The sequence below is a fragment of the Megascapheus bottae genome, chromosome 20, assembly GCF_031878675.1.
Source record: "Megascapheus bottae isolate mThoBot1 chromosome 20, mThoBot2.hap1, whole genome shotgun sequence".
Taxonomy (NCBI): domain Eukaryota; kingdom Metazoa; phylum Chordata; class Mammalia; order Rodentia; family Geomyidae; genus Megascapheus; species Megascapheus bottae.
In genome coordinates this window covers 18,238,880-18,264,142 of record NC_143528.1, presented here as the reverse complement: position 1 = coordinate 18,264,142, position 25,263 = coordinate 18,238,880, and the positions used below count along the sequence as shown (strand labels likewise).

At 37.6% G+C, this 25,263-nt stretch overlaps 1 long non-coding RNA gene and 1 pseudogene across 1 annotated transcript; both read left to right on the top strand.

Annotated features, from left to right (window-relative positions):
• The first annotated feature begins 276 nt into the window (after positions 1–276).
• LOC150049239 (uncharacterized) lies at positions 277–15,088 on the top strand. The gene is made up of 3 exons (XR_016539007.1): positions 277–352; positions 13,925–14,067; positions 15,019–15,088. It is a non-coding gene; the product is annotated as an uncharacterized LOC150049239 (long non-coding RNA).
• Positions 15,089–21,165: 6,077 nt separating this feature from the next.
• Positions 21,166–24,168, top strand: LOC150049238 (vesicle transport protein SFT2A pseudogene; annotated as a pseudogene).
• The last annotated feature ends 1,095 nt before the right edge of the window (positions 24,169–25,263 follow it).

Here is a 25,263-nt window from a genome sequence, read left to right as displayed (position 1 = left end):
TACCCATCCCTTCTCTTATTCTCCTTAATGTTGTAGGGTATACATTGGATTCTTGTCATCATTTCCCATCTCTTTTCCTCTTCATTTGTCTACCCTCTTCCCTTGACCCCACCCTATCATTTCAAGTAGCTTCTTTCTGGTGTTCTATTGTACTGAACTTTGATTTTGGATTTCTAAGTCTCTTGTACCTTCTATTCATCTAACCTTACTTCGATTCTTTTCATCAACGTCTGCAGTTCCTGCTACAAACAGACTCGATGGCTTAAAACACCTTCAAGGAGTCATGCAGGCCATATCTCCATACATCTCACCTGGATATATGAGGAATGATGTGCCTTTCTGATGAATTAAGGTAATGCCTACTCAGATCAGAGGGAAATTTCTTTGGTGATTGACATTCTGTTATATTCATTCTACTCTAGCATTAGGAAGTAATATGTTGTAGGGCTTATTATTATTTTTGATGTGAGCTCAATTTGCATGGTTCTTTCATGTCCAATTCATCTTTTGAACTTGCAATGGGGAATACTATTCCTGGTGTGTAAATAGCTGTGCCATGAGCATTTGTTAAGAAAACAGGTTAAAATACCTTGTAATGGAGACAAAGAACTTCCATTTGTCATCTCACTGCAGAGTTCTTCTCCTTACTGAAGACTTCTCTGCAACCTTTGAGTCATAATATTGTGTGAAAACATTGGGATAGAGTATTCTATATCTCATAAGAATCAAGCCCAAGAATAACTTGGTCCCAACCTACCTCTTTCAGAAATGAGTAGAAAACACAACACCCTAGAAAGAGTACCTGGGCTTGTTTCTTCTCAGTGAGATAATATCTACTGCAGTCCATTTCACTCCCTACACTCCATGTGCTGTACCACATGTACGACCTTTTGGTCGTTAATTGGAAATAAGAATTTTACAGATTTTTCTGCTTTGGCTGACTTAAAATCTCAGCTTCCAGAGTTGCTAGTATTACAGTTGTGAACCACCAGCACCCAGCTGGTTGGTTTGTATTTTACATGTAACACAGATAAAATTAAAAAGGGTTCCCAAGACACAATATCATGACAATGCCATCACACTTGATAAGACCCACAAGTTCTACCTTCACAGGCTTACTTTCTAGCTGCAAACTTGGCTTCGATACAATGTATTCAGTTGTTTTCCTTTCTAATATTGGTGTGAGTCAGAGAGATTTGGAGTAGATCAATAGCTTGCTCCCCTCCCCACCTTCTGCTACTAGATCAATGTATCTTCTAAGAGAAAATAGACAATTTAGTTAAACTCTACATTTCCTGAACTTCTTCTAGATCAATAGTTCATTATCTGCTATATTTGCCAATATGTAAAACCTTCAGGAGAGTTGCCATAATTAAGTGAAAAATCTATATTTGCAGAGCATATATGATCTGGAATTTAAAATTATTTTCTCCTTTTTCATTTTTGTACCATTGCTTTTGGCCCTTACTCAGCATGCCAGTCTTTCTTTTAAAGAATAGGGGAATCTAAATGTGTCTCATTTCCACACTAGCGGGTCACTCACCTTAAAAAAAAATGTTTAAACCACTTTAAAGATCTCCTAACTTCTCAAACCACTGTTTTCTGTTAGGTGGGAAGGGCTCTCCTCTTGGGAGATCAAGGGCCATTAGATATAATTAACTTTCCCAATTCTTTTCCTCTTAGGAGATAGATTATAAACTAGCATGCATCCCAACATGGGTTATGATTACATTCTATTAAACATGATGAAGCATCTTCAGAGGAGAGAGCCATCATTATGAATTGCATTTAAAAACAAATTCCCACGAGACCTGATAATTATCTCCTAGAGTAGAATTAATCTGACTGCAGTGAGTGGATTGATTTCGTCCATTGCTGTACTTTTAATAATAGCTTACATTGTGAAATAAGAGAGGGAAGGAAGCACATGGCAGAGGCAGAATTTTAGTTCTGCAAAGGAAAACAGCCGCAGGACCACAAGAACAGATTGTAAACACATTTTAAAAGAGAGTGGAGCCCTCAGTTGCATTCTCCTCTCTCAAGCCAACATACTTAGGCAGAGTAGTTCATTGTTAATATTGTTCAGTATCTCTACCTTCAACTGCCACATGTAGTTTGTAAATCAGAATGAGGTACTTAGTCCGAAGCGCCTCACACTTCCCCAGACGAAGTAAGTAGTGATAAGGAAAATCACACAGGAAAGGAGGACAAGACAGGCATAATAGGAAAAGGCTAGCTCGATCTGATATGTGTCAAAAGATGACATGTGTCAAAATTTAACTGTTCCACAAGGAGTAGAAATCCAGGGACATGGAATATAGAGAATAGTAGCCTTTGATTTTTTTTGGCTAATAGTTTGGGGGATGGTGCTTCGAATTAGGGTTGATCTTGTGTTTGGGGTCCCCTAGCAATGAAATAAGTACATCACAGAAGATGTGGATGGTGAATAGCGAAGATATGGAATCAACCCAGGTGCCCCTCAGCAAATGATTGGATCATGAAGATGTGGTATTTATACACAATAGAATTCTATGCCAAAATCAGAAAAAAATGAAATCGCACCATTTGTAAGAAAATGGAAAAACTTGAAAAAAATCATATTAAATAAAGTAAACCAGACCCAAAGGAATATAGGCTCAATGGTTTTCCTAATTTGTAATAATTAGTACACATCTAGTACTCTCCTAGAAGAGGATTACAATAGTTCAAACGCTAGATACATAAGGCCTTATAAGATGAGGCCAAATTAATGGATCTCCAGGACATGGAAACAAGAGCCTCATTATAAGTGACTGTATGTATTATGTTTTTCTCTCTTCTCTTGTGTTGCCCTTTGGTTAATCTCTTATTGTTACAGTATCCCACTTTGTTACTCGGTATATTAGATACATGTTTACTTGTTTATCTGAAGAAAGGGAAAAATGAAGGAGGGGTTGGGATGTGGGAAATGGGGACAAAAACATGAGAAAGGATATCAATGTGTGAGAAATAATGCACCTTCTATCTGGTGAATACAACTGTACCCCTTCTATACATTAAAATTTTAAAAAAATGTAAAATAAAAGAAATGGATGGTGAAGGAATTCTCTCCTTCCATGACAGCTAGAAAATGGGAGAAAGGAAAGGACTGGGGTCCCAATATCTCCTCATAGCCATGAGTCCTCAGTGATCTAACTTCCTCTCCTGTCACTGTACACTACTTCTACCACCTCCAAAACTAGTGACTAAGCCTTTGGCATAGAGTTTTTAGGGATCACTTATCCAAACCACCGAAGATATTCTGTGGCAATAATTTATCAAGTCATTTAGAGCAAACTTCCAAAATCTCTTATATTTACACGGATGGGAAAAGTACAAAATCACATCCTTTGGCCCAGTGTAAGTGCTGTGGACTGCTCTAAATAAGTGCACAACAAAATGGAGGCCTGAGAGCAGAGCACAGTCCCATCACAGTAGCATAAGTTGAAGGCCAACAAAATTTCCATTTGTATAGTGCTGAAAGCATATTTGTTGTCATCTCAATTTTCAGACAGGAAATGCAAGTGAAAAGAGATGAATCATAACATTAATAATCACAGACAGGGTTTTTTCTTTTCCCAATCATATGTCAAGATTAACTCTACATTGCAAATATGTAAGCTCTGTGTGTAAATATGTGTGTGTGTGTTTGCATGCATGTGTGTGTGACTTCTTAAGGAAAATATTTCCATAAACCTATTGTAGTATTTCATGTCTTAAAAACAACAACAACAAAAAGACAGTAAAAACAACCAACACAAAACCAGCTTAGAATCCTAATTTATAGAAATAGGATGTTTACTGCCTACCCAAATTATTTTCCCCCAAAAATGTTTACATCACTTTAAAGATCTTCTAACTTGTCAAATCAGTGTTTTCTGTCTGTGTGACTACGTATGTTACTTTCATGATCATCTTCAATCTTCAGACCTGTAAGTGAGAAATACCTAGATCTCCATAAGAGGGTTTTGGTGTCTTTTGTGACAAAGATGAGAAAGCATCCAGATGAGCTGAACCTGGTTCACTAGAAAGCCAGTCACCATGGATGATTGTGCTGCATTCTCTCATTGTGCTGCATTCTGAGTGTTCTAGTTTGCTGTCAGAAACATCTACATGTGAAGTCCCTGTTTGTGTTTTAGCAAGTGAATGAGTAGTTGGGGAAAAAAAATAATAGCACTGTGACTCAAGTGCATGACTTTTCATGATGATTTGCTGGTGGCTTTCAACAAGACAGAAAAGACTTGGAGCTGTCCACAGAGTGTCGTGGCAAAGCTCAATGACAGCTTCAAACATCTGTCTTCTTTAGTGTCTCTGCTGTACATCATTTACACAGGGTGAAGCCTGGGTCCTCGTGAGGGGCCATGGTATCCCTTGAAAGGTTTCTAGGCTGTAATCCTGAAAAGACAATGAAGCTAGAAGCTACTTTGGAATCTTGATTACATATGTTTGATGCTGCTTTGCATCGCAGTATCTTCACAGCTTCCACATAAAAGAGTCTGATAAAGCAGTTGATGAGATTGGGCATGTGAAGAATGAAAGGGACAAATTGGTCTTTGTTGTTCCTCTAAGGAAGAAAACAGACTGTTTGGCCTGCCAATCTGATGCTGCAAAGAATCATTTATCAGGTGATCTCATGTCTGGAACATCATGATGAGAGTTAAACAAATCTTGAAACTTGGTCAACACTAACTGCCTACCAACAAATGGCTACATGTTCTGTCAATGATAGCAGCCAAAGCATTTCATGGATTACATCCTGGAAAACCAGCACCAGACATGAGCTCATTCTCTGTCTTTGTCTCTTACCTGTGGATACTGAGAAAAATTTATGTTCCAATCACATATCTTAGTTAACAGAATTCAATATAAAAAATTCTATCTGAAAAATCATCTAATTTGATTAGAACAGGAGACATTTCGTAAAAATCTAGATAATAATTCAGACTAGCTTGACAAATATGTCTAGCTTTTTCACATCTATTGACAGTGAAATCTTTACCATGCAAAAGGATTGTTGTTGTTGTTTCTATTCAAGGGTTGGGGGAAAAGGGAAATGTGGAAGATTATTTGATATTGCTAGAGGAATAAGATGCTGTAGTAGTCTTGTATACTTGCCATGGGGATTTTCCCATTGTATCTTCTGCTTGGGAGAATCACTAATGAGTCCTGAGTTCGGACACAGAGAATAAGCAGCTTTCTAGAACAAGTGTCTGAAAAGTGAAAACTAAGGAAGAATCAGAAGGGTAGGAGATTGGAGTTCCCCCAATCTCAGGTAACTGAATATCGTAAGAACAACACAGACCTAGCTCTGAGCAGTTTTGTTAGCTTTTTATCTTCCTTGTGTTTTTTTTCTTTTTAATTATATTTTATTTTATTGTGAGGATAATGTATAGAGGGGTTACAGTTACATTTGTCAGGTAATGAGTACCCCTTCTCATGTTTTTGTTCCCCTTTCTCTCCCTTCTCCTCGTCCCAATCATCTTGTTTTCCCCCTGCACTATTTCAAATAAACAAACAAACATATATACAATATACCTGGTAACAAAGTCAGATACAGTAATCACATGGGATTAACCATAAGGGGAAAAAAAGAAGAAAAGAAATAACTTCACACAAGATAGATAGATAGATGGATAGATAGATAGATAGCCACTCCTGGGCTTGAGCTCAGGGCCTGAGCACTGTCCTTGGTCTTTCTCAAAGGTAGAGCTCTACCACCTGAGCCTCAGCACCATTTCTGGCTTTTTTCTATGTACGTGGTACGAAGGAATTGAACCCAGATCTTCGTGCATGCTAGGCAAGCACTCTACCAGTAGGCAAAACTCCCGGCCCTTCACACCGTATATTAAGAACAACAATCACAAAGATAAAGCTCTTATTTCCATATCCTAGAGTTTATTTTGTTTAGTCTCATCCTATATGACCACATTTACATAGCTTTGAAGCTATTATGATCCTCTGTTAGGAGAATCATAAGTGTGTACTAATTATTACAAATGAGGGAAACCTTTGGGTCTGGCTTACCTCACTTAATATGATTTTTTATGATATTTATTTTTTATTTTTTTGCCCATCCTGGGCTTGAGCTCAGGGCTTGAGCACTGTCCTTGAACTTTCTCAAGGCTAGAGCTCTACCACTTGAGCCTCAGCACCACTTCCAGCTTTTTTTTCTATATATGTGGTACCAAGGAATCGAACCCAGATCTTGGTGCATGCTAGGCAAGCACTTTAACCACTAGGCCAAACTCCTGGCCCTTAATAAGATTTTTTCCCAAGTCTTTCCATTTCCTTACAAATGGGGCAATGTCATTATTTATGATGGCAGCAGAGAATGACATTTACCCAAATGTCCAGAAATAAGGCCATACTGAAGCTACTAGCACATTGCTGTTCAATGCAACATTTTTTACCATAGCTAAGATATGGAACCAACCCAGATGCTCCTCAGTAGATCCATGGATCAAGAAAATGTTGTGTGTTTTTTATTTAATTTTATTGTCAGAGTGATGTACAGGCTGACTGTAGTTATGTACATAAGGTAGTGAGTATATTTCTAGTTGGATGTTGTTACCCCTCCTATGTGTTACTCCCACTTTCCTTTTTCCCATCCCCCTCCTAGTTCTAAAGTTCATTTCCCACATATTGTCTTGTGAGTATCACTGTTGCATTGGTTCACCATTGTCCTTTGTCTCACCATTTTGTTGTTCCTCTTCCCTTTCCTAATTCAGATAACATACATATAATATATCAGGTATCAAAATCAGATACAGTGACAACAGGGAATAAACTAGGAAAACAGGGGGAAAAAGAGCTAAGAAATAACTTCACATATGACCCATCAATCCCACTACTAGGTATCTACCTAAATATCCAGAAACAAGGCCATACTAAATCTACTAGCACAACCATGTTCCTTGCAGTTTTACTCATGTTAGCTAAAATATGGAATCAACCCAGATGCCCCTTAGTACATTAATGAATCATGATGATGTGGTATATTTACAACAGGGAATTCTATGCTGCCAGCAAAAAGAATGGCCTTTCTCCATTTGTAAGGAAAATGAAAGACTTGGAAAAATCATATTAAGTGAAGTAATCCACACCCAAAGAAGCATAGGCTTCATGGTTTCCTTCATTTGTAACAATAAGTGTATGTTAAGAATTCTCCTAACAATGGGGCTGGGAGTTTGGCCTAGTAGTAGAGTGCTTGCCTAGCATGCATGAAGACCTGGGTTCGATTCCTCGATACCACAAACATAGCAAAAAGCCAGAAGTGGTGCTGTGGCTCAAGTGGTAGAGCCCTAGCCTTGAGAAAATCCAGGGACAGTGCTCAGACCCTGAGCCCAAGCCCAGGACTGGCAAAAAAGAAAAAGAATTCGCCTAACAAGAGACAGTGGAACTCATAGGCACAAGCAAAAGATTCCTGAACAGAATCACAGGATCACAACAGATTGCAGAGAGACTAGATAAATGTGACTACCTAAAAATTAGTTTCTGCACAGATAAAAGCATAGCCACAAAAGTAGGAAGACAGCCAACCAACTGGGAAAAGATATTTACAAATAATACATCAGACACGTGCTTACTATCCAGTACATACAGGGAACTCAAGACACTAATCCCCCTCAAAATCCAAAAAGCCATTCACTAAATGGGCAAGGGAACTAAAGAGAGACTTATTAAAAGAAGAGATTAAAATGGCAGAAAAGCATATGAGAAAATGTTCATCATCCATGGTCATAAAGGAAATGCAAATAAAACAACCCTAAGATACCACCTTACCCCAACAAGAATGGCCAAGATTTTGAACTCAGACAATGACAGGTGCTGGTGGGGTTGTGGAGAAAAAGGAACCCTATTACACTGCTGGTGGGAATGCAGACTAGTTCAGCCACTCTGGAAAGCAGTGTGGAGGTTTCTTAAAGAACTGAAAATAGACCTTCCCTATGATCCAGCCATACCACTTCTGGGCGTCTGTCCTGACCACCCAAGATATGATAAGGACACCTGCTCAGCTATGTTTATCTCTGCACTATTCACAATAGCCAGGTGATGGAAACAATCCAGATGCCCTGCTGCAGATGAATGGATACAGAAAATGTGGTGTATATACACAATGGAATTCTACATAGCCAACAGACAAGATAAAATAATGGCATTTGCAGGGAAGTGGATGAATCTAGAGCGAATCATGTTGAGTTAGACAAGTCAAGATCAAAGGAACAAAAGGTGCATGGTATCCTTAATATGTGGCTATTAGATCCAAACACTACAAGAGCAAGGACTCAATAGTTGCATACCAAATGCTATGGGATGGTACTGGAAATATAACCACAACTGCATAGACATAAAATCTTATGACTCTATAGACATAATGTTTTATTACATAGATTAATATGTATCTATAACATACAAACCCTCAGCCTAATTTTGATTATGTTCTAAAAATCTAAGTGCTAGTGATCGTATATAGAGATTCCCTTCTTGAATACTTGTTTGTTAAACACGTCGTTTGAAATATGATGTAAAAATCAGTGTTAATAAATTATTTAATAAAAAAAGAAAGAAAGAAAAAGAATTCTCCTAACAGAGGATCATAATAGCTCAAAAGCTATGTCCATATGTCCATATAGGATGTGGCTAAGCAAAATGAACTCCAGGATATGGAGTTGTTCTTAATGTACTATGTGAAGCCATTTCTTTTTTTCTTCTTTTCTTCATTCTTCTTTATTTCATGTTGTTACTGCATCTGACTTTCTAGATATTTTATATATGTTTATTTGAAAGAGTGAAAGTAAGGGAAAAACAAGATGAGTAGGAGGGAGTGGGGGAAGAGAAAGTGGGTGAAAAACATAGGAATGGGTAACAACATTAAAGAAGTAATGCACCCACTACCTGATGAATGTAACTGTAACCCGTCTGTACATCTCCTCAACAATAAAATTTTTAAAAAGTAAATAACAAAAAAAGGAATAAATAACTTCACATACCACATTTGAAAAACAACAACCACAAAGAAAAATCTCTCCTGTCTATATCCTGGAGTTCATCTCACTTAGCATCATCTTATATAGTCATGTGTACTTAACTACTGAGCAATTGTGGTCCTCTGCTAGGAGAATCCTAGACATATACCAATTATTACAAATTTGTTGTTTTTTTGTTTTTCTATATCAAGAATATTTTCAGCAAGCAATTGTCTCCAGGTTTTCTTTCTTTTTCTTAACTATTACAGAATGTTTTTTTGTTTATGTCCAGATGACTGATTTTGCTTTACCCAATTTTTTTACCCAGTTTTTCCATCAAGGTATATCCTACTTAATATTCAAGCATTCAGAGACAACCAAAGAGATGTGGTTATTCTGTGGTTATTCTACATACTTTCTTCACATGTGGAGAATTTAAGCATAGTTTGGAACCAAAGTTGCTTTAGATATGAAATGGGCCAACAATTCTATTTTTATTTTGCTTTATTTTATATTTTTATTGTAGTATATAGAGGGGTTACAGTTATATTTGCCAGATAGAAGGTGTATTACTTCTCACACATTGATACCCCGTCTCATGTTTTTGTCCCCATTTCCCTCCCCCACCCCTTCCCAATCATCTTATTTTCACCCTTCTCTTCCCTATTTCAAATAAACAAATATATGTATATACAATAAACCAGGTAACAAAGTCAGATACAGTAACCACATGAGATTAACCAAAGGGCAACAAGAGAGAAAAGAAATAACATAGTACATTAAGAACACCAATCACTCAAGATAAAGCTCATGTTTCCATATCAGGGCCAATAATTTTTGATTCCCAAGATTACTATAAGAATTAGAGAAAATACATATCTAGTGATTAACATAATATCTAGTCCATCTGAGATTCGCAAACATGTCCATTTTTAGCCCAGTCGATCAAGTTGTTGTATCCAAAACAATGTTGGGCTCATTGATGTTATTTTGTAAGTGAATTGGTTATAACGGCCACGATGTATGTGGTCTACTTTTTCTCTAAAGTAACAGAGCTCTTTCAATAGTTCATCCTATTATGAGTTTTTGAGATGGAGTTTTTACTGCCATAATTCCTATTTCTCTTTAGGCTCACTATATACTTAACAAACTAAGCTTCTAGGAAGGTAAGAGGTGTTTTCATGTCTTGACAGTGCTTCCAGGCTGTTAAGACATAAAGAGATTCAATTTGGTTCTTTACTTTTTTGCCTGGATTTCGTTCTGCTATATTTTTGATTGTGGAATAATGATTCCTTTAGGCTTGTATACAACAATATACTTGTGAAATTCAGAGCTTAGAATAAGGTTTATATTGACTTTAAAATATAATATAGGAATCCTTTCCCCTAAAGGTGTGACCTCTCATATAGTTATAATTAGTTGTCTTAGCCAGGTGTGGTAATTCCAGCACTTGGAAAATTGAAACAAGTGTATGGGGAGTTTGAGGCTATCCAAGACTACGTAGCAAATCCATATCTCAAAGAGAAAGAAAGAAAAAAGGAATGCTATTAAGGAAAGAAGGAAGAAAAGATGAAGGAGGGAAAGAAGGAAGGAAGGAATGAATGAAGGAAGGAAGGAAGAAAGAAAGGGAGAGAGGGAGGAAGGGAAGCAGGGAGGGAGGGAGGGAGGGAGGGAAGGAGGGAAGGATGGAAAAAGGAAAAGAAAAGAGTGAAATTAAATGAAAGGAAAGGAGATAAAAGTAGCTGTCTTGCCAGGCAGAATGCTCTTATTTTTATAATGGTTTAATATGTGTCCAAACAATTTATTGGCAGGGTGAGCCTATTATCAAATATGCTTTGGAAAAAGAAAACAGAGAGTTGATACTGTTTCCTACATTCTATATGCTAGAGCCAGAAAAACAATAGGAAAGGCTATGTGATAATCTGTACTTGCATGGATACATTTTACTCAGCAAAAGAAACTTTTTCTCTTTGGAAGTGAGCAATGCTGTCCCTTGCATGTGATCTGATTGCTGTAGCCAGAAGCATCATTGGTAGTGCAGGCCCTAAGGCGAGCCTCCAAGTCTGTCTCTCCTTCTCCCAAGGATGTTTTCCTACAGGCAAACCTGGAATAAATACAGTGAACATTAAAGACTGTCCTGAAGGAGGGAAAAAAAAAAGAAGAAGCGTCTAGAGAGTAGTCTGAAATGCATGTGAATTTGAAAGATGAAGTCCTTGTGCTTTGCAGAGGAAAAAGGAAGGGTGATGAGCAGACTGCAAGCTTAGAAGCCTTTTCTATCGCTGCATTACCACTGCGTGGGTGACTTACTCCACTGAATCGCAGCTCAGCTGACGTCTCCATGCACCTGGTAAAACAGAAGACCCAGAGAAAATAATAGTCCTACCTTATAACACCATAGCAAAGGTAGTAATTAAAACATGGACTTTCAGCCACAAAAGCCTGATTCTGAGCATTTAGACATCACCCCCACACTAGCCTCTTGGGGATGAGGTTGGTGGGTGCTCCCCACAGTTGATGGGGCTTTAGTGCTTACCTTGACATTCCCAGTCCATTCGCCATCCTGCCTGGTTATGTAGTTAGGGACAGTGTAAAAACAGTTGGGACTAATGCCTACATAATGGTGTCGCTACCCTGAGTGTCTCTCCTTAGCATCTCTCAGGCTGACACGGGGTCATTTAGGTGTGCACTCACGAGCTTTGGTGGAATCCCCGTCTTTGTCTTCTGAGAAGTTGTTATTAAAGGCATGTACCTCCACTTCCAACCTGCTGTATTTGTTTCCAGTGATCACTTCAGAAAGAGGAAAGCATCCTGCAATTTCAAAATAAGTGTTTAATTGAACTTGTTATACAATCTCTTCCATTATTCTTTCTCCTGTTACCCACTCTAACATATATACAAATAGAGACAATCCAAACCCTGAACACACACACACACACACACACACACACACACACACACACACACACTCCTACACAGGGAGTAACATTTTATCTGTCTTTTATCTCTTATCTTGTCTCTGAGATTTTTCTTTTTCCAACTGTTACATAAGCTAAAAGTCATCAGAATGGAATTCTTTCACAGGGGCCCTGAACGTGTGTGACCCAGGTGCAGATATTATATATTATATCATCTTCCATTCAAGTCATCTTGTTTCCATGGTTCCCATTTGTAATTTTTAACTTATTTTTATATGACTGTTAATTTTTAGAGTTTCTTAAATGCTTACCCTGTTTTGATGACCATCTCTTTAACTTCCAAATGAGACAATCTCTCATGACAGTGCTATTACTCTTTGATCATACACCTCTCTGTTCTTTGTCAGAAAAATCTTTTGATTCAAAATATGAATAAAAATGCATGAAAAATTATTTGACAGCAGTGAAGGGGAGAGGTACCCCATGTATCTAGTAATGTAAGTTAAGATTGGAATTAGGCAATTACTATTAAAGGCTTTAAAGGATATAAGTGTGAAGTTACAGGTCCATAGCCAGAACACACAAATATATAATTGCAAGAATGGTCACCAGTATGAAGCTAATTGAAAAGACCTCGTGGATATTGAAACAAAAGCCATACAATGAATGATTATTGTCCTTAATGTACTATGTTATCTCTCATCTCTTTTGCTGTCCCTTGGTTATCTCATATTGTTACAGTATCTCACTTTGTTATCTGATATATTGGATTTATTTGTATTTGGTTATTTGAAATTGGATAGGCAAGGGGGAAAACCAAGACGGGGGGGGGGGGGTGTGGAGGGGAGGGTAATGGGAAATGGGGACCAAGACATGTGAAAGGGTATCAATATATGTGAATCAATACATCTACTATCTGGCAAATATCATGTAACCCTTTTATTAATTACAATGAAAAAAGAAAAAAAAAAGAATGGTCACCAGTGTTGCTTATTATAACAAAATATTGGCTGGGAGTTTGGCCTACTGGTAGAATGCTTTCCTAGCAATGCACAAGGATCTGGATTTGATTCCTCGGTACCACTTACATGGAAAAACAAAAGCTGGAAGTTGTGCTGTAACTCAAGTGGCAGAGCTCTACCCTTGAGAAAGCCCAAGGACAGTGCTCAGGCCCTGAGTTCAAGCTCAAGGACTGACATATATATGTATATGTATATATATATATATGTTATGTGTATATATGTATATATACATTTATAGTATATATATTGCTCCATATTGCTCTGTATCTGGGGATCTCTAAGAAAATATTAATAATGTTTAGAGAAAAAAGGGAAAAAAACCTCTCATGTTCTACTGCTCCAAGTTCTCCATGGAAACGACTGTCGGCTCACCCTGAGGTGACGCCATGAGCTCACCATCAACAGTTTTGTGAATCCAGACACTGCACTGTGTGGAGAGCATGCATTTTACTCCAATGCTCAGCACTTGTGGAAGAAACCACACATTGTTTTGATACAGAAAAAGGGATAGCATGTGTACAGTACATATGTCACTCTGTTTCCTGATTGGGGCCTGACAGAATGACTGGATTTGGAGAGAAGAGTTAATTAGTAAACTGTTTTCATCTTGCAGGGACAACATTCCAACAGCCTGAACTAGGCTGCAGAACAATTGTAGTGGAGAGAGGTGCTTTGAGAAATCTTTAGAAGAATCAGTAGCACTATGAGATCTATTAAAGTCCTGGAGCTACCAGGTGAAATCATGGATAATTGACCAAATCCTAAAATGAAAACTTGGATGCGCATTAGCTCTAGGAACTCCCAGAAGAAAGAGAGCAGAGTGCATAGAGAAGGTATTTGGGAATGAAGAAGGTGCTGTAGCTGAGGTGCTAATTCAATGAGTTGTAGGTGCTTGTAGGATATTCAAATTGGGAAAGTTCCACCAAATATGATACTGTGTCCCATTTCTTCAGTTTTATTTTCCTTATTGCCTTCCCATTTCCCATTTCTTCATTCTTTTCAGCTGCCCAAACCACCTTGACTCCCCAGCACCTGAGCCCCTGGAGGCTACAGTGAGCACACCTTTCCTGTCACTCTGCATGTGTCACCTTCATACAGATAATAACATCAATGCTGTCTCTCACCAAACCTACAAAATAACTGCAAGTAAGAGTTCAGATATTTTAAAAAATTATTTCAAGCCAGGCGCTGGTGGCTCTTGTCTATAATTCTAGTTACTCAGGGGGCTGAGATTTGGAGACCCTTGGGTGGAAGCTAGCCTGAAACTTTCTTGCTTCCCATGAGATTTTTATCTCCAATTAGCTGCCAAAACAACAACAACAAAAGGCACAAATAGTGCTGTAACTCAAGTAGTAGAGCACTAGCCTTGAGCAGAAAGTTTTTTTTTGGTTTTTTTGGTTTTTGGTTTGGGGGGGTAGGTTGTTGTTGTTTTTCTTGTTTTGTTTTTTTTGGGGGGGAGGCTGGGCTGGCTTCAAACCTGGATTTGACAGATTTCACCCTCTTAGCTAGGATTGTTAGCATGATCTACCAATGTAGGCTAAGGAAGATTAATTTTCAATTAAGAGGGTTGCAGTTAGAGGTGTGAGTACTTTTGAGTCTTTTAATAAGTATATTAAGTATATTTCTTGTGTAATCAGTGTCTGAAAGAAGTAACTATTCTCTGACCTAGCATACATTTCTTAAGAGATCCTACTAATAACTGCTCTCTGTTAGTTAAATACGTGGTATGTGTCTGTACAGTTCTAAGGAGCTTCCATATATTATTTCCAATTTTCCTGAGAGATCTATTAAATAATTACGAGTCCTAAATTAATCTAGTAAATTGAGTTTTGAAGTAATTAAGTCACATGAATGTAGAAATGGAAGCTGTGACTCAAATCTATGCCTGACCAATCTCAAAATTCAAACTACTGCTACTACAATTCTCATAAAACAATCCTCCTCAAGGAACTCAAATATACAACTTCTATGAACATTTAAAATAGGATTCATTGAAATGAATTCTAGGAAAAGAAGACGTGGGGATTTTTGTTGCTACTGTTGGTGGTGGTGGTAGTTGTAGTGTTGTTATTATTATTGCTTTTGTGTTTGTTTTAGGGATGCAATGAGGAGGGATAGGCAGGAAGAGAGGAAGGGGAAGCAAATGCAATCATGGTATTCAGTAAATACTACATCACTTATGAGCAGAAATGAGAGGGAGAAACTGGAGAAAATTGTAAGAAGAGGTAATATCCAAAAAACCCAAATGTACTCATTCCTTGACTTGTGAATAGTAACCTCTTTAGGGAACATCTTAATAATAACAATATATTTTTAATCTAGAAAATAGGTGACAATAATTGAAAAAAATCTTTCCCAACTGAAGGTCTGTTGTGACTGGCAAACCCTTAGGTATACGTCATGCAGCAATCGGGAGCTCCTCCAGCAACCGTAGCTGGGCAATGGATTCTAGCATGTTGGGATCTCATCTGAGTATCACAAGGCTGAGGAAGCTTCTCGCTTTCATATATTATCAGGAGTCATCCTATGTTTGGAACAATGGTGGCTCAGAAGGTAACCTTCTTTGTGGAACGAAGTCTATGATAAAATGCAGAAGATGAAAGTGAATGCATGAAGAAAATGGTGTGAGCTTTTAAGGTTTCATATTCTGATTGCCTGAAAAGGACATTCTCTCTTAGTATAAGGATACCCTATACATTCTATCAGTATGAAGAAGACAAAAGAGGCTAAAACTTTTCCAATGGAATGAATGCCAACTATGTTTTTAGCTTGGATGGATGATAGAAAATTGCAGCATGAACCACAGGAAAGAGATGGGAAGCTAAAGTGGGGGGAAAAATGGAATACATTCCATGAAACATAAATGAAATGAAATGAAAAGATTATGTCATTTTCCTGAATTCAGCAAGAGCTGCATGGTCTTTGGAGGAGCTGCCTAACTTCTTAGCCCTGTGATTTAGTTGACATCAAGTGACAGATAATAATATCTACTATGTAGGGTGTGCAAATACCTACTAAAGTTGCTAGACAATGGAATGAAATATAAAGCAGTCACTTATTATCCTTAACTCTTATTTTCAATTTTATTTATTGGAAATGTTTTAATAGCCATTATTTTATTAGGCCAAACAATACTAGAAGATATTTAGGAATGAATTCCAAGACTATAAAATTCCCAATTTTAAAAGTTGACAATAAACTACACTTTAAAACCATAGCACTGAAAGCACAATCACACGGAAGACTATGCTTGCCAAATTTATATTTAAACATATTTTACTGGGAACTTAAAGTTCACTGTACTTTATTATGAAAGAACAAAATATAATGATTTCCCCACTGTTGTGTTTCTTTATTCATTTATTTATGAGGAAGCAGTGTTTTTATACCCGCAATTGTTCCTTTTTTTCTACATGAATTATCTTATTTGTGAAAGATTGTGGAAGATTGGTTTTGAAAAAAATAATAAAGTAACCTTATCTCCCTGCTTACTATAAATTCTATTAGCTAGATGATGATGAAATGAGACTCACCTAAGCTTATTAAAGAAGAGTTAGAAATTATAACCCACAAAGAAAGGCTAACACAATTACACTTTTTCTTTTCCGTCTTTTTCTATGTCAAAAGACAAGGGGTTGATTTGATAACTAAATAACTAATATCTTCTCCTACTGTTTATTGATGAAAACTTGTGGGAGAAATTTAGTCCAGGAAAAAACAAACTTTTTAAAGTAGATGTGACAAGAATAATATGATTTATCTCAAAGAATTAAGAATTAAAATCCCATACTAGTGACTCACAGCAGTATGACCTTGGCCTCAGTTGAGAAACAGCCTTTCTTTTCTTTAACAGAAATAAATTTTGATTGCTTCTTGCCTCACCACTGGAAAAAATGAGAAAATTATAAAAAGCACTTTGTAAACTGTAATAGCTAACAAATAAAACTGTTATTGAATGTGAGAACTAGTGGCAAAAGAAAAAATATTGCCCCTCCGTTTTTGATTATTTATTCTAAATTTTTTAGCATGTAGGCCAAACGTTCATCTATTTGGGATAGTTATATTTAGTCTTCTCCAAAGGTAGCAAGAAAAAAACAACATATAATGCGCTGTAACTACTTTGTCATAAAGGGATAGTATGATACTTTCACAGGTAGCTGTGAGCTTAAGAGACTCCTTATCCATTTACTTGTCAAAATATTATATTACCAGCACTTTTTCTTGTAAAATTCCCTGTGGGGATGTTGTTTTTCTCCTGAACTCTTTGTTTTTTTTTTCAGCTACTCCCTTGCCACTCTACACCTCCTTCATTGCACCTTATTACAGCATCTGACAACATTGTCATCATTGCTAACTTATGCAACATTTCATCACTCATTCATACAGTAAAATATTTCCTAATTACTGTGTCCCAGCTAGAGCGTTCCCTCGTGCTTTCATTCCATTATTTTTCTTACTACCCCATGTTTATTCTCTCTCTCTCTCTCTCTCTCTCTCTCTCTCTCTCTCTCTCTCTCTCTCTCTCTCTCTCTCTCTCTCTCTCTCTTTTCCTGTTTTTGTCTCTCCGTGCTCCATGTCTGAGTTTCTCTATTTCTCTGTATCTATATTTCTATCACACCTGTTTCCACAGGAAAATCTTCATACCTCAGGACTGCCTACATATTAAAAAGTTTTTTGGTCCAATAAGAATATACCACCTCAATTCCTACACACTTTCAACTACAAACTTTGCAGTTACATATTTTGACTTTTTAAGAAAATTCTCGGTTTTATTAAAAAAAAACTTTTGTTGGCTTTCAGTAATTGTGCAAAGGAGTTGCCATTCAACAAATCATTCATGAAGGTGTAAATTATGAGCAATGTCACCCCTTTCAAAATTCCCACACAACCCTCCCAATGTTTTTTTTTTCTCTCCCAATGTTTTATTGGAAATATTATTGTTATCTAGGTAAGTCTTGTCCAGAAGGCCATCCTGATAGACTTAAAACATCCTTCATATCTTAGGGCTATCCTGATTTACTTCTCTTAGTGTTATAATATTTTTTGCCAACTAGAACTGAAAATATTCTCTGATTTCCCTTTACACCAAAGACACTGCATTTTGCAATGATATATCTATATAATATATATACTATTAAACAAACATATGAATCAAAATTATTATCAATATGAGAAAACCATTTATTATCACAGACAGGGTTGATACCATGCGAGGCAGAAGAAAGTAATTTTGTGATTGTTGTCAGCCTTTTGGTAGAATATGCATTTATGCATTTCATCTTACTACTTAAAAATAAATATAAATTTTGGCATTGATTGATCATTTATGACTCTCAATTTCTAAAACTCATATTAAAAATCTGACCTTCAATATGATAAGATTTGGAGTTAAAGTCTGTTGGGGACAACTATATTTAGATGATGAGTTTATCTGAATGAGACTTGTTGGATCTATTGGATTCATAACAAGAGGCGGCGAGGAACAGTTCTGTCCCCACACATACCTAGGAGAAGTCCAGGAGAATTCATGGAGAAGCTACCATTGTCTGTAAGCAGAAAAGATCCCTCCTGACAATCAAGCTTCTGCCTTGATCTGAAACTTCAGTCTCCTGAACCATGTGAAAGCAAATATCCATTGTTGAAACCATCAAGTCTATGCTGTCTAGTTATGACATTTCAGCACTATGCTAGTTGTACCCTGTGAAACAATTGTGTGATCTAAGACCCTTAAGATTATCATTAGTTGCAACATGTATCTTTGAATCCTCTAACTAGAGCCATTCTATTCAATTAAGTTGTCAGTTACTCTGTGTTATTCCATGGGGTCGGGGGAAAAATGATTATGCTAATCATTTTATTGTTGTGGAAAAGAAATGCTGTCTAGAAAGAATTGGATGTCCCTTCAACACAGATCAAGATGTATTGCATACATAAACTGGTTTATTAAATGGCAAAAAAACCCCAAAACTTTAAGAAAAGTGAGGGAAGGGGTGGGTGAGAATGTTGAAAGGAGTGACACTGTTAGAGGCATGGTATTCATAAACTCGGTTGAATGGCAACTCCTTTATACAACCACATAAAGAAAATAAAATGTATTCCAAAAAGTTGCCTATAAATATTCCTTTCATTAAGTGGGAATATTTTGGAGATGATTAAGATTAAACATTAATAAGAATTTGTATGCATGGGTGTTTTTCAGTAATAACTCAAACAATTCTCAAACCTTGAAACATGAATGTTCTTAGTTGACAAATGAGGAAAAAGTCATTGGAAAAGAAAATATTGGCCCTAAGATAGCAGGTGGTGGAGCTATGATTAACAATCAAATTTCTCTGAACCCATCACTCTCAAGCTTTCAAGTACATTCAACAGCCGTTAAAGGCTAACAGTTGAACCCCATTCTACATAAAGTTAAATTTATTGTCTGATAGTCACCTAAAGTGTTAAGAAAGTCATTTATATTTTTATGTCTCAGCTTTGGATAAATGAATTTCTAGTGAAACTTAGAACCTGGGTCACTGAAAGAAATGCCCTTTGTGTTCTCCCATCCATTTTGGCCCACTGGTAAGAGGAAGAAATCATTATCCAAGGAGAATCAGAAGAGTAGGAAAAGTTCCTATACTGATCCATGAAGGTCCAGAGACATTTTGTCCAGACAGGAATAAAATGAACTCATTTCTTTAATGATGATTAAATCTTGATGTCTTGCCATCTGGCTCTTAAATATTTACCACTTGGAATGACTTTTACTAACCACAGTCTATAAACACACACACACACACACACACACACACACACACACACACACACACACACACACACAGATGGAGACTTCAGTCTTTGCTACTTCCCAGCTGTCTGACTTTTGTCTTGGCTTTTGCATCTGTAATAGCATCTGATTTTTGGGCTAGAGAGATGGCATGCTTTAATACAAATAAAGCTGTGAAAAAAGATTCCTGGCCTAAGAAGCATAATAATTATTTTCATTTTATATGCTGGATCATTTTCCAATAATCTTCTAAAGCCAAGCAACAGTGGCTCACATTTGTAATTTTAACTTCCTGGAGGCCGAAAAGAAGAAGGTCAAGCAAGATTCCAGGCAGACCAATCACTGAGAAACCATTGTAATAGAAGTGTGTTGGCTTGTACTTGACATCTCAGCTAGGGTGAAATTCATAAATTACACACACTATGATTCAGGGTTAGGCTCAGGCCAAGAAAAATCAGTGCAAAAAAGGCTGGAGGCCAGGCACCAATGGCTCACAACTGCAACCCTAGCTACTCAGGAGGCTGAGATCTGAGCATTGCAGTTCAAAGCCAGCGGGAAAGTCTGTGAGACCCTTATCTCCAAATTACCACCAGAAAACCAGAAATGATGCTGTGGCCCAGAGTGGTAGAGTACTAGCTTTGAGCTGAACGGCTCAGAGACAGAGTCCAGGCTCAATATTCAAGCCCCAGGTCCGACAAAAGAAAAGGCTGGAATCTGGCTTAGTAGAAGAGCACCTGCTGAGTAAACATGAGTCACTGAGTTCAAATGCCATTTTTTTTTTGCCAGAAAAAGTCTTCTTCTGACATGTATTTGTGCTCATCTGGATGATAATACACAAAGCTCATTGACTGCTCCAAGCTCTGTATAATCACCATTCTCAAAGGAATGAACTTTCCTTATTTGAGGTTTCTGACAGAAAGAACTGAAATAAGACTGGAATCACAAGCAATAAATTCCCACAGACAGGTTAAAACCTCATCCGCTGCATCGTTAACAATACAGGGACTGCTCAAGTCAAAGATGACACCAAGACAAACGCAAAGGGCAGATTACCATAAAGACGTGTTACATAGGTAAGGAAATAAATATCAGCCCCTCTTTGGGAAAAAAAGAAGAAGAAGAAGAATCAACCTTGAAAATGCAAACTGGAAATTCTGAAGGGGATGAAGTGCTAAAAACACAAAAACACTATTCCAAAATTCAAAGGCTAGAACTACGCAGAGATCACATGAAGCAAAAGACACTGTGGCTTTCACTTTTACATTAATGGAACTGTTACAGCCTTATAAACTTTTTGAAGACATTGATTGAATATTCTTGGTCTTTAACATGCCAGTATTGTGTGCATTTTCTTGTTATCTGCCTGTGATATGATAGAATATACTCTATTGCCATAAATCCCTTTTTTAATGCTCTTTTCCAGTATCATAAAGGAGTATGTTGTTTAGTGAATGATTGAGTAATCTCATACCAACATGCCACTTTCTCTAAGCACTTTGACCAATATGTGGAAGAATCAGCAATTGCTGGAGAATCCAACTGTAATTCAAAACATTAGTTTCATGACTTATAAATTGGATTAGAAGGCTCAAGTTTGCTCTGCCAGGCTGCCTAGTCTTTTATTTAAAATTTAAAATCAGTCTATTTGTCACAGGCACAACTGTCCATATACTGTCTCTGACTTCTAGGTCTTGATGGAACACTTTTGCTCCAGTTCTGGAAGGCAGAGAGATGCAGAAAGCTGGTGAAGGACCTTGGAAGTAAGTAAAGGAAGACTCATGTCCTTGCTCTGTTGTTGAGTGACCCTAAGGAAAGTATTTAAATGCTCTGAACTTTATGGTACTCAGTTGTAATGTGAGGATAGTGTGTTGGCTTCCAGTAGGACTCAAACTTCAAAGCTTATTTGAATAAATTTGCTTAAATACATGTTAATACACACACACACACACACACACACACACACACACACACACACACACAGTAATGTATGTGCACATGCCACGCCTGGGGCTTGAACTCAGGAACTGAGCTCTGTCCCTGAACTTCTTTATACTCAAGGCTAGCTTTCTACCACTTGCGTCACAGCATTACTTCCAGCTTTATATGAGTAGTTTATTGGAAATAAGAGTTTCAAGGATTTTTTTCCTGAAACTAGCTGACTGGCTTCAAACTGAAATCCTCAGATCTGCCTACTCAGTACCTAAGATTATGGGTGCTGAGTCACCAGTGCCCAGTTCATTTAAGAATATTTTTAATCAAATATTCTTTGGATATGAAGCCTCTGTTGAGTAGTATTGGTGGAGAACATGGCCTCTGACAGGCTGAAGGTTTCTACCCAGTGTGTTAGCCCAGAATTTAAGTCTTAGAGTTGTCCAGGGTGGTGGTGGTGAGGAAAGAAGCAGTTTGTGAGTCACCAGTACCCATGCTACTGCTGACATTGGTTTGAATCACCTCACATTCCTGTCTCTTCCCACTGTAGGGACAAAGAGATATTTTAGAACTGCTGCTGCTTTCCTCTGCCAGAGTCCTGGAATTTATCCACGTGTGCCAGTGCAGGTATGCAGACTCCAGGAAGCAATCCCAGAAAGTAGGGCTTGGTTTGTACACCTCTGGAAGCTCAAGATGTCTCTCTTACCTTTTTCTCTTTGCAACTGCAGTCTCTTTCTCCCTAATCTGAAAAAAAGAACAGCCCAGCTCTCTTTCCTGTTGCTACAGTGTACTCACCTTCCATCACCCATTTTTTGTTTCCATTTCTTCTGCTTTAGCTAAAAATTCTTTATGTAGACTTTACCTACTCCTCTGAAAACATTGTGTCCTGGAGTTGAAATGACAAGTGAAAAGACATGGGATAAGGACCAAACCAAACCAAATTCACAGGCCCACATAAATCAAAACCTGAATATGTATACTATACATCTAACACACTTCATTGCTGCTGACTGCAGAAAAAATAAGCAAACATACCCTTTATAAGGAACATTAAGAATATGCAGTCTATTTTATTGGAACTAATGCAGGGAAGTGACAGAACATCTATGTTGATGGAAGCGAAAAATCATTAAAAGGAAAAGAGAAAGTTTCAGAAATATGCTGTGTATGTTACCAATATCTCTATCTGTGTCTAAAATATTGAAAAGTTAATCGGACAATGGTTTTAGTTTATAGACTTATAAGTAAATATGTTGGATAGTATACAAGTGTATATGAATGAATTAACTGAAATGTAGTGGATTCAAGAGAGACTGCAAATGGTGTAATTTCTTGGAAAGGCAAAGTCAAAGTTCAGCAAAACAATAACAAAAAATAATAGGTTCTGGAAAGGGATGGAGTAGGGTCAAAGGGGAAAGAAGTAAACAAATTAAGAGGAAAAGAAGTAGAGAAATGCAGTCAAACATCCAAAGTATATCCTACAAAATTAAGAAGAGTGAGGGAAGAGGAAGGATTGGTGAGAAGGTTAAAAGAGATAACACTGGTCAAGATGCATTGTTACATAAACTTTCTTAGATGGCAACTCTTTGTACAACTACTTAAAGCTGATAAAGGTGAAAACAAGTTAATCAGGAGGGAGTTGGGGGAGGAAAAGGAGGACAAAAACATGAGAAGGAGTATCAAGGTTCAGAGAAGTAATTCACCCATTACCTAATGAATGCAACAGTCACCCCTCTATGCATTATGCCGACACTAAAATACAACTTTAAAAAAAAAGGTATCCCAAGGAAAATATTGGTTTGACATAAAAATGTTAGAAAATTGAAAACAACTTTCTCAAAGTACTCAAAAGTTTTGTTAAAACATTTCACATATCCTGCCAATATGCAATAATATATTAGCATAGAATCCAAAGTAAGAACATCATTCTAAATGAGGACTCTAGCAAAAAGACTTCAAAAGAAGCCTTGACATGTCTAGGAGAAGAGACATTCAGCCAGAAAACAGAGGAACAGAGTTATTTCAAGAGGGCTTGAGTGGTGGGCACAGCAGCCCGCGGACCTGGCCCTGGAGAAGCAGGTCCTGACCGGCCAGGACCAAGAGGAGAAGAGCCTGATGGCACAGGCCCTAGATACCACCTCCCTGAGTTTCAGCACCAAATTGAAGTGCTTTGTGATATGCTTTGTGGCTGCTATTTTCTTCTCTATCCTTGGACCTGGGTTGCTGTGGCTTCCCAACATAAAACTTTTTGCTGTGTTTTATAGCCTTAGGAATCTTTCTCCTTGGCCAGAATCTGCTTTCTGATGGGACTAGTGAAGCAGCTGAAGAAAATGTTTGAAACCACAGCAAGATTGTTTGCAACAGCTATTTTGCTTCTAGGCCTCATCTTTACTCTGTGTGCCGCCCTGTGGTGGCACAAGAAGGGAATAGCCTTATTATATCCTGTGTATTGCAGTTCTTACCATGACGTGGTACTATCTGTCCTACATCCCATATGCAAAGGATGCAGTTCTTAGTGCTGCTCTTCTCTTCTAAGCTGCACGTCCTAACGTGCTTGTGGACTGGAGCATGGAAGTGTTCATAGACTGTGTTTGAAGTGCACAGCTTCCGACAGAGCCTTCAGTCACTCCAGAGCCGAAGACCCCCTCCTGTACTGGTGAATGCCCACACCACCCACCCGTTCATGCTTCTGGCCCTCCGTCCACTCCGTGCCACTCTGTTTCCCAAAGAGAGGGAGACTTTTAATCATTGCCAATTGTAAATAATTTTGCTCAGTATTTTTTATTGTAATGTATGGAGATGTTACAGTTATATTCGCTAGATAGTAGGTACATTACTTCTCACACATTGATACCCCTTCTCATGTTTTTGTCCCCATTTCCCTCCCCCCACTCCCTCCGAATCACCTTGTTTCCCCCCTTCCCTTGCCCAGTGTTTTGTTTTTTGTTTTTTTATGTTTTTTAAAGAATTTATTAATGTTGATTTTTACATCATATTTTAAATGACAAGTTTAACAAACAAGTGTTCAAGGAGGGAATCTCTATTTACAATCTCTGGGACTTAGTATTTAAACTTAATCAAAATTAGGCTAAGGGTTTGTATGTCATAGAAACATATTAATTTAAGAAATAAAACATTATGTCTATAGAGTCATAGGTTTTTATGTCTATATAGTTATGTTTATATTTCCATTACCATGTCCATAGCTTTGGGTATGCAGTTATTGAGTCCTAGCTCTTGTACTCTTTGGATTTAATAGCCACATATTAGGGATATGCCATGCGCCTTTTGTTCCTTAGGTCTTGACTTGTCTCACTCAACATGATTCGCTCTAGATTCATCCATTTCCCTGCGAATGCCATTATTTTATCTTGTCTGTTGGCTATGTAGAATTCCATTGTGTATATATACCACATTTTCTGTATTCATTCATCTGCAGTAGGGCATCTGGATTGTTTCCGTTGCCTGGCTATTGTGAATACTGCAGAGATGAACATAGCTGAGCAGATATCCTTATAAAATTTTGGGTCATGATGTTTAGGATAGATGCCCTGAAGTGGTATGGCGGGATCGTAGGGAAGGTCTATTTTCAGTTCTTTAAGAAACCTCCACACTGCTTTCCAGAGTGGCTGAACTAGTTTACA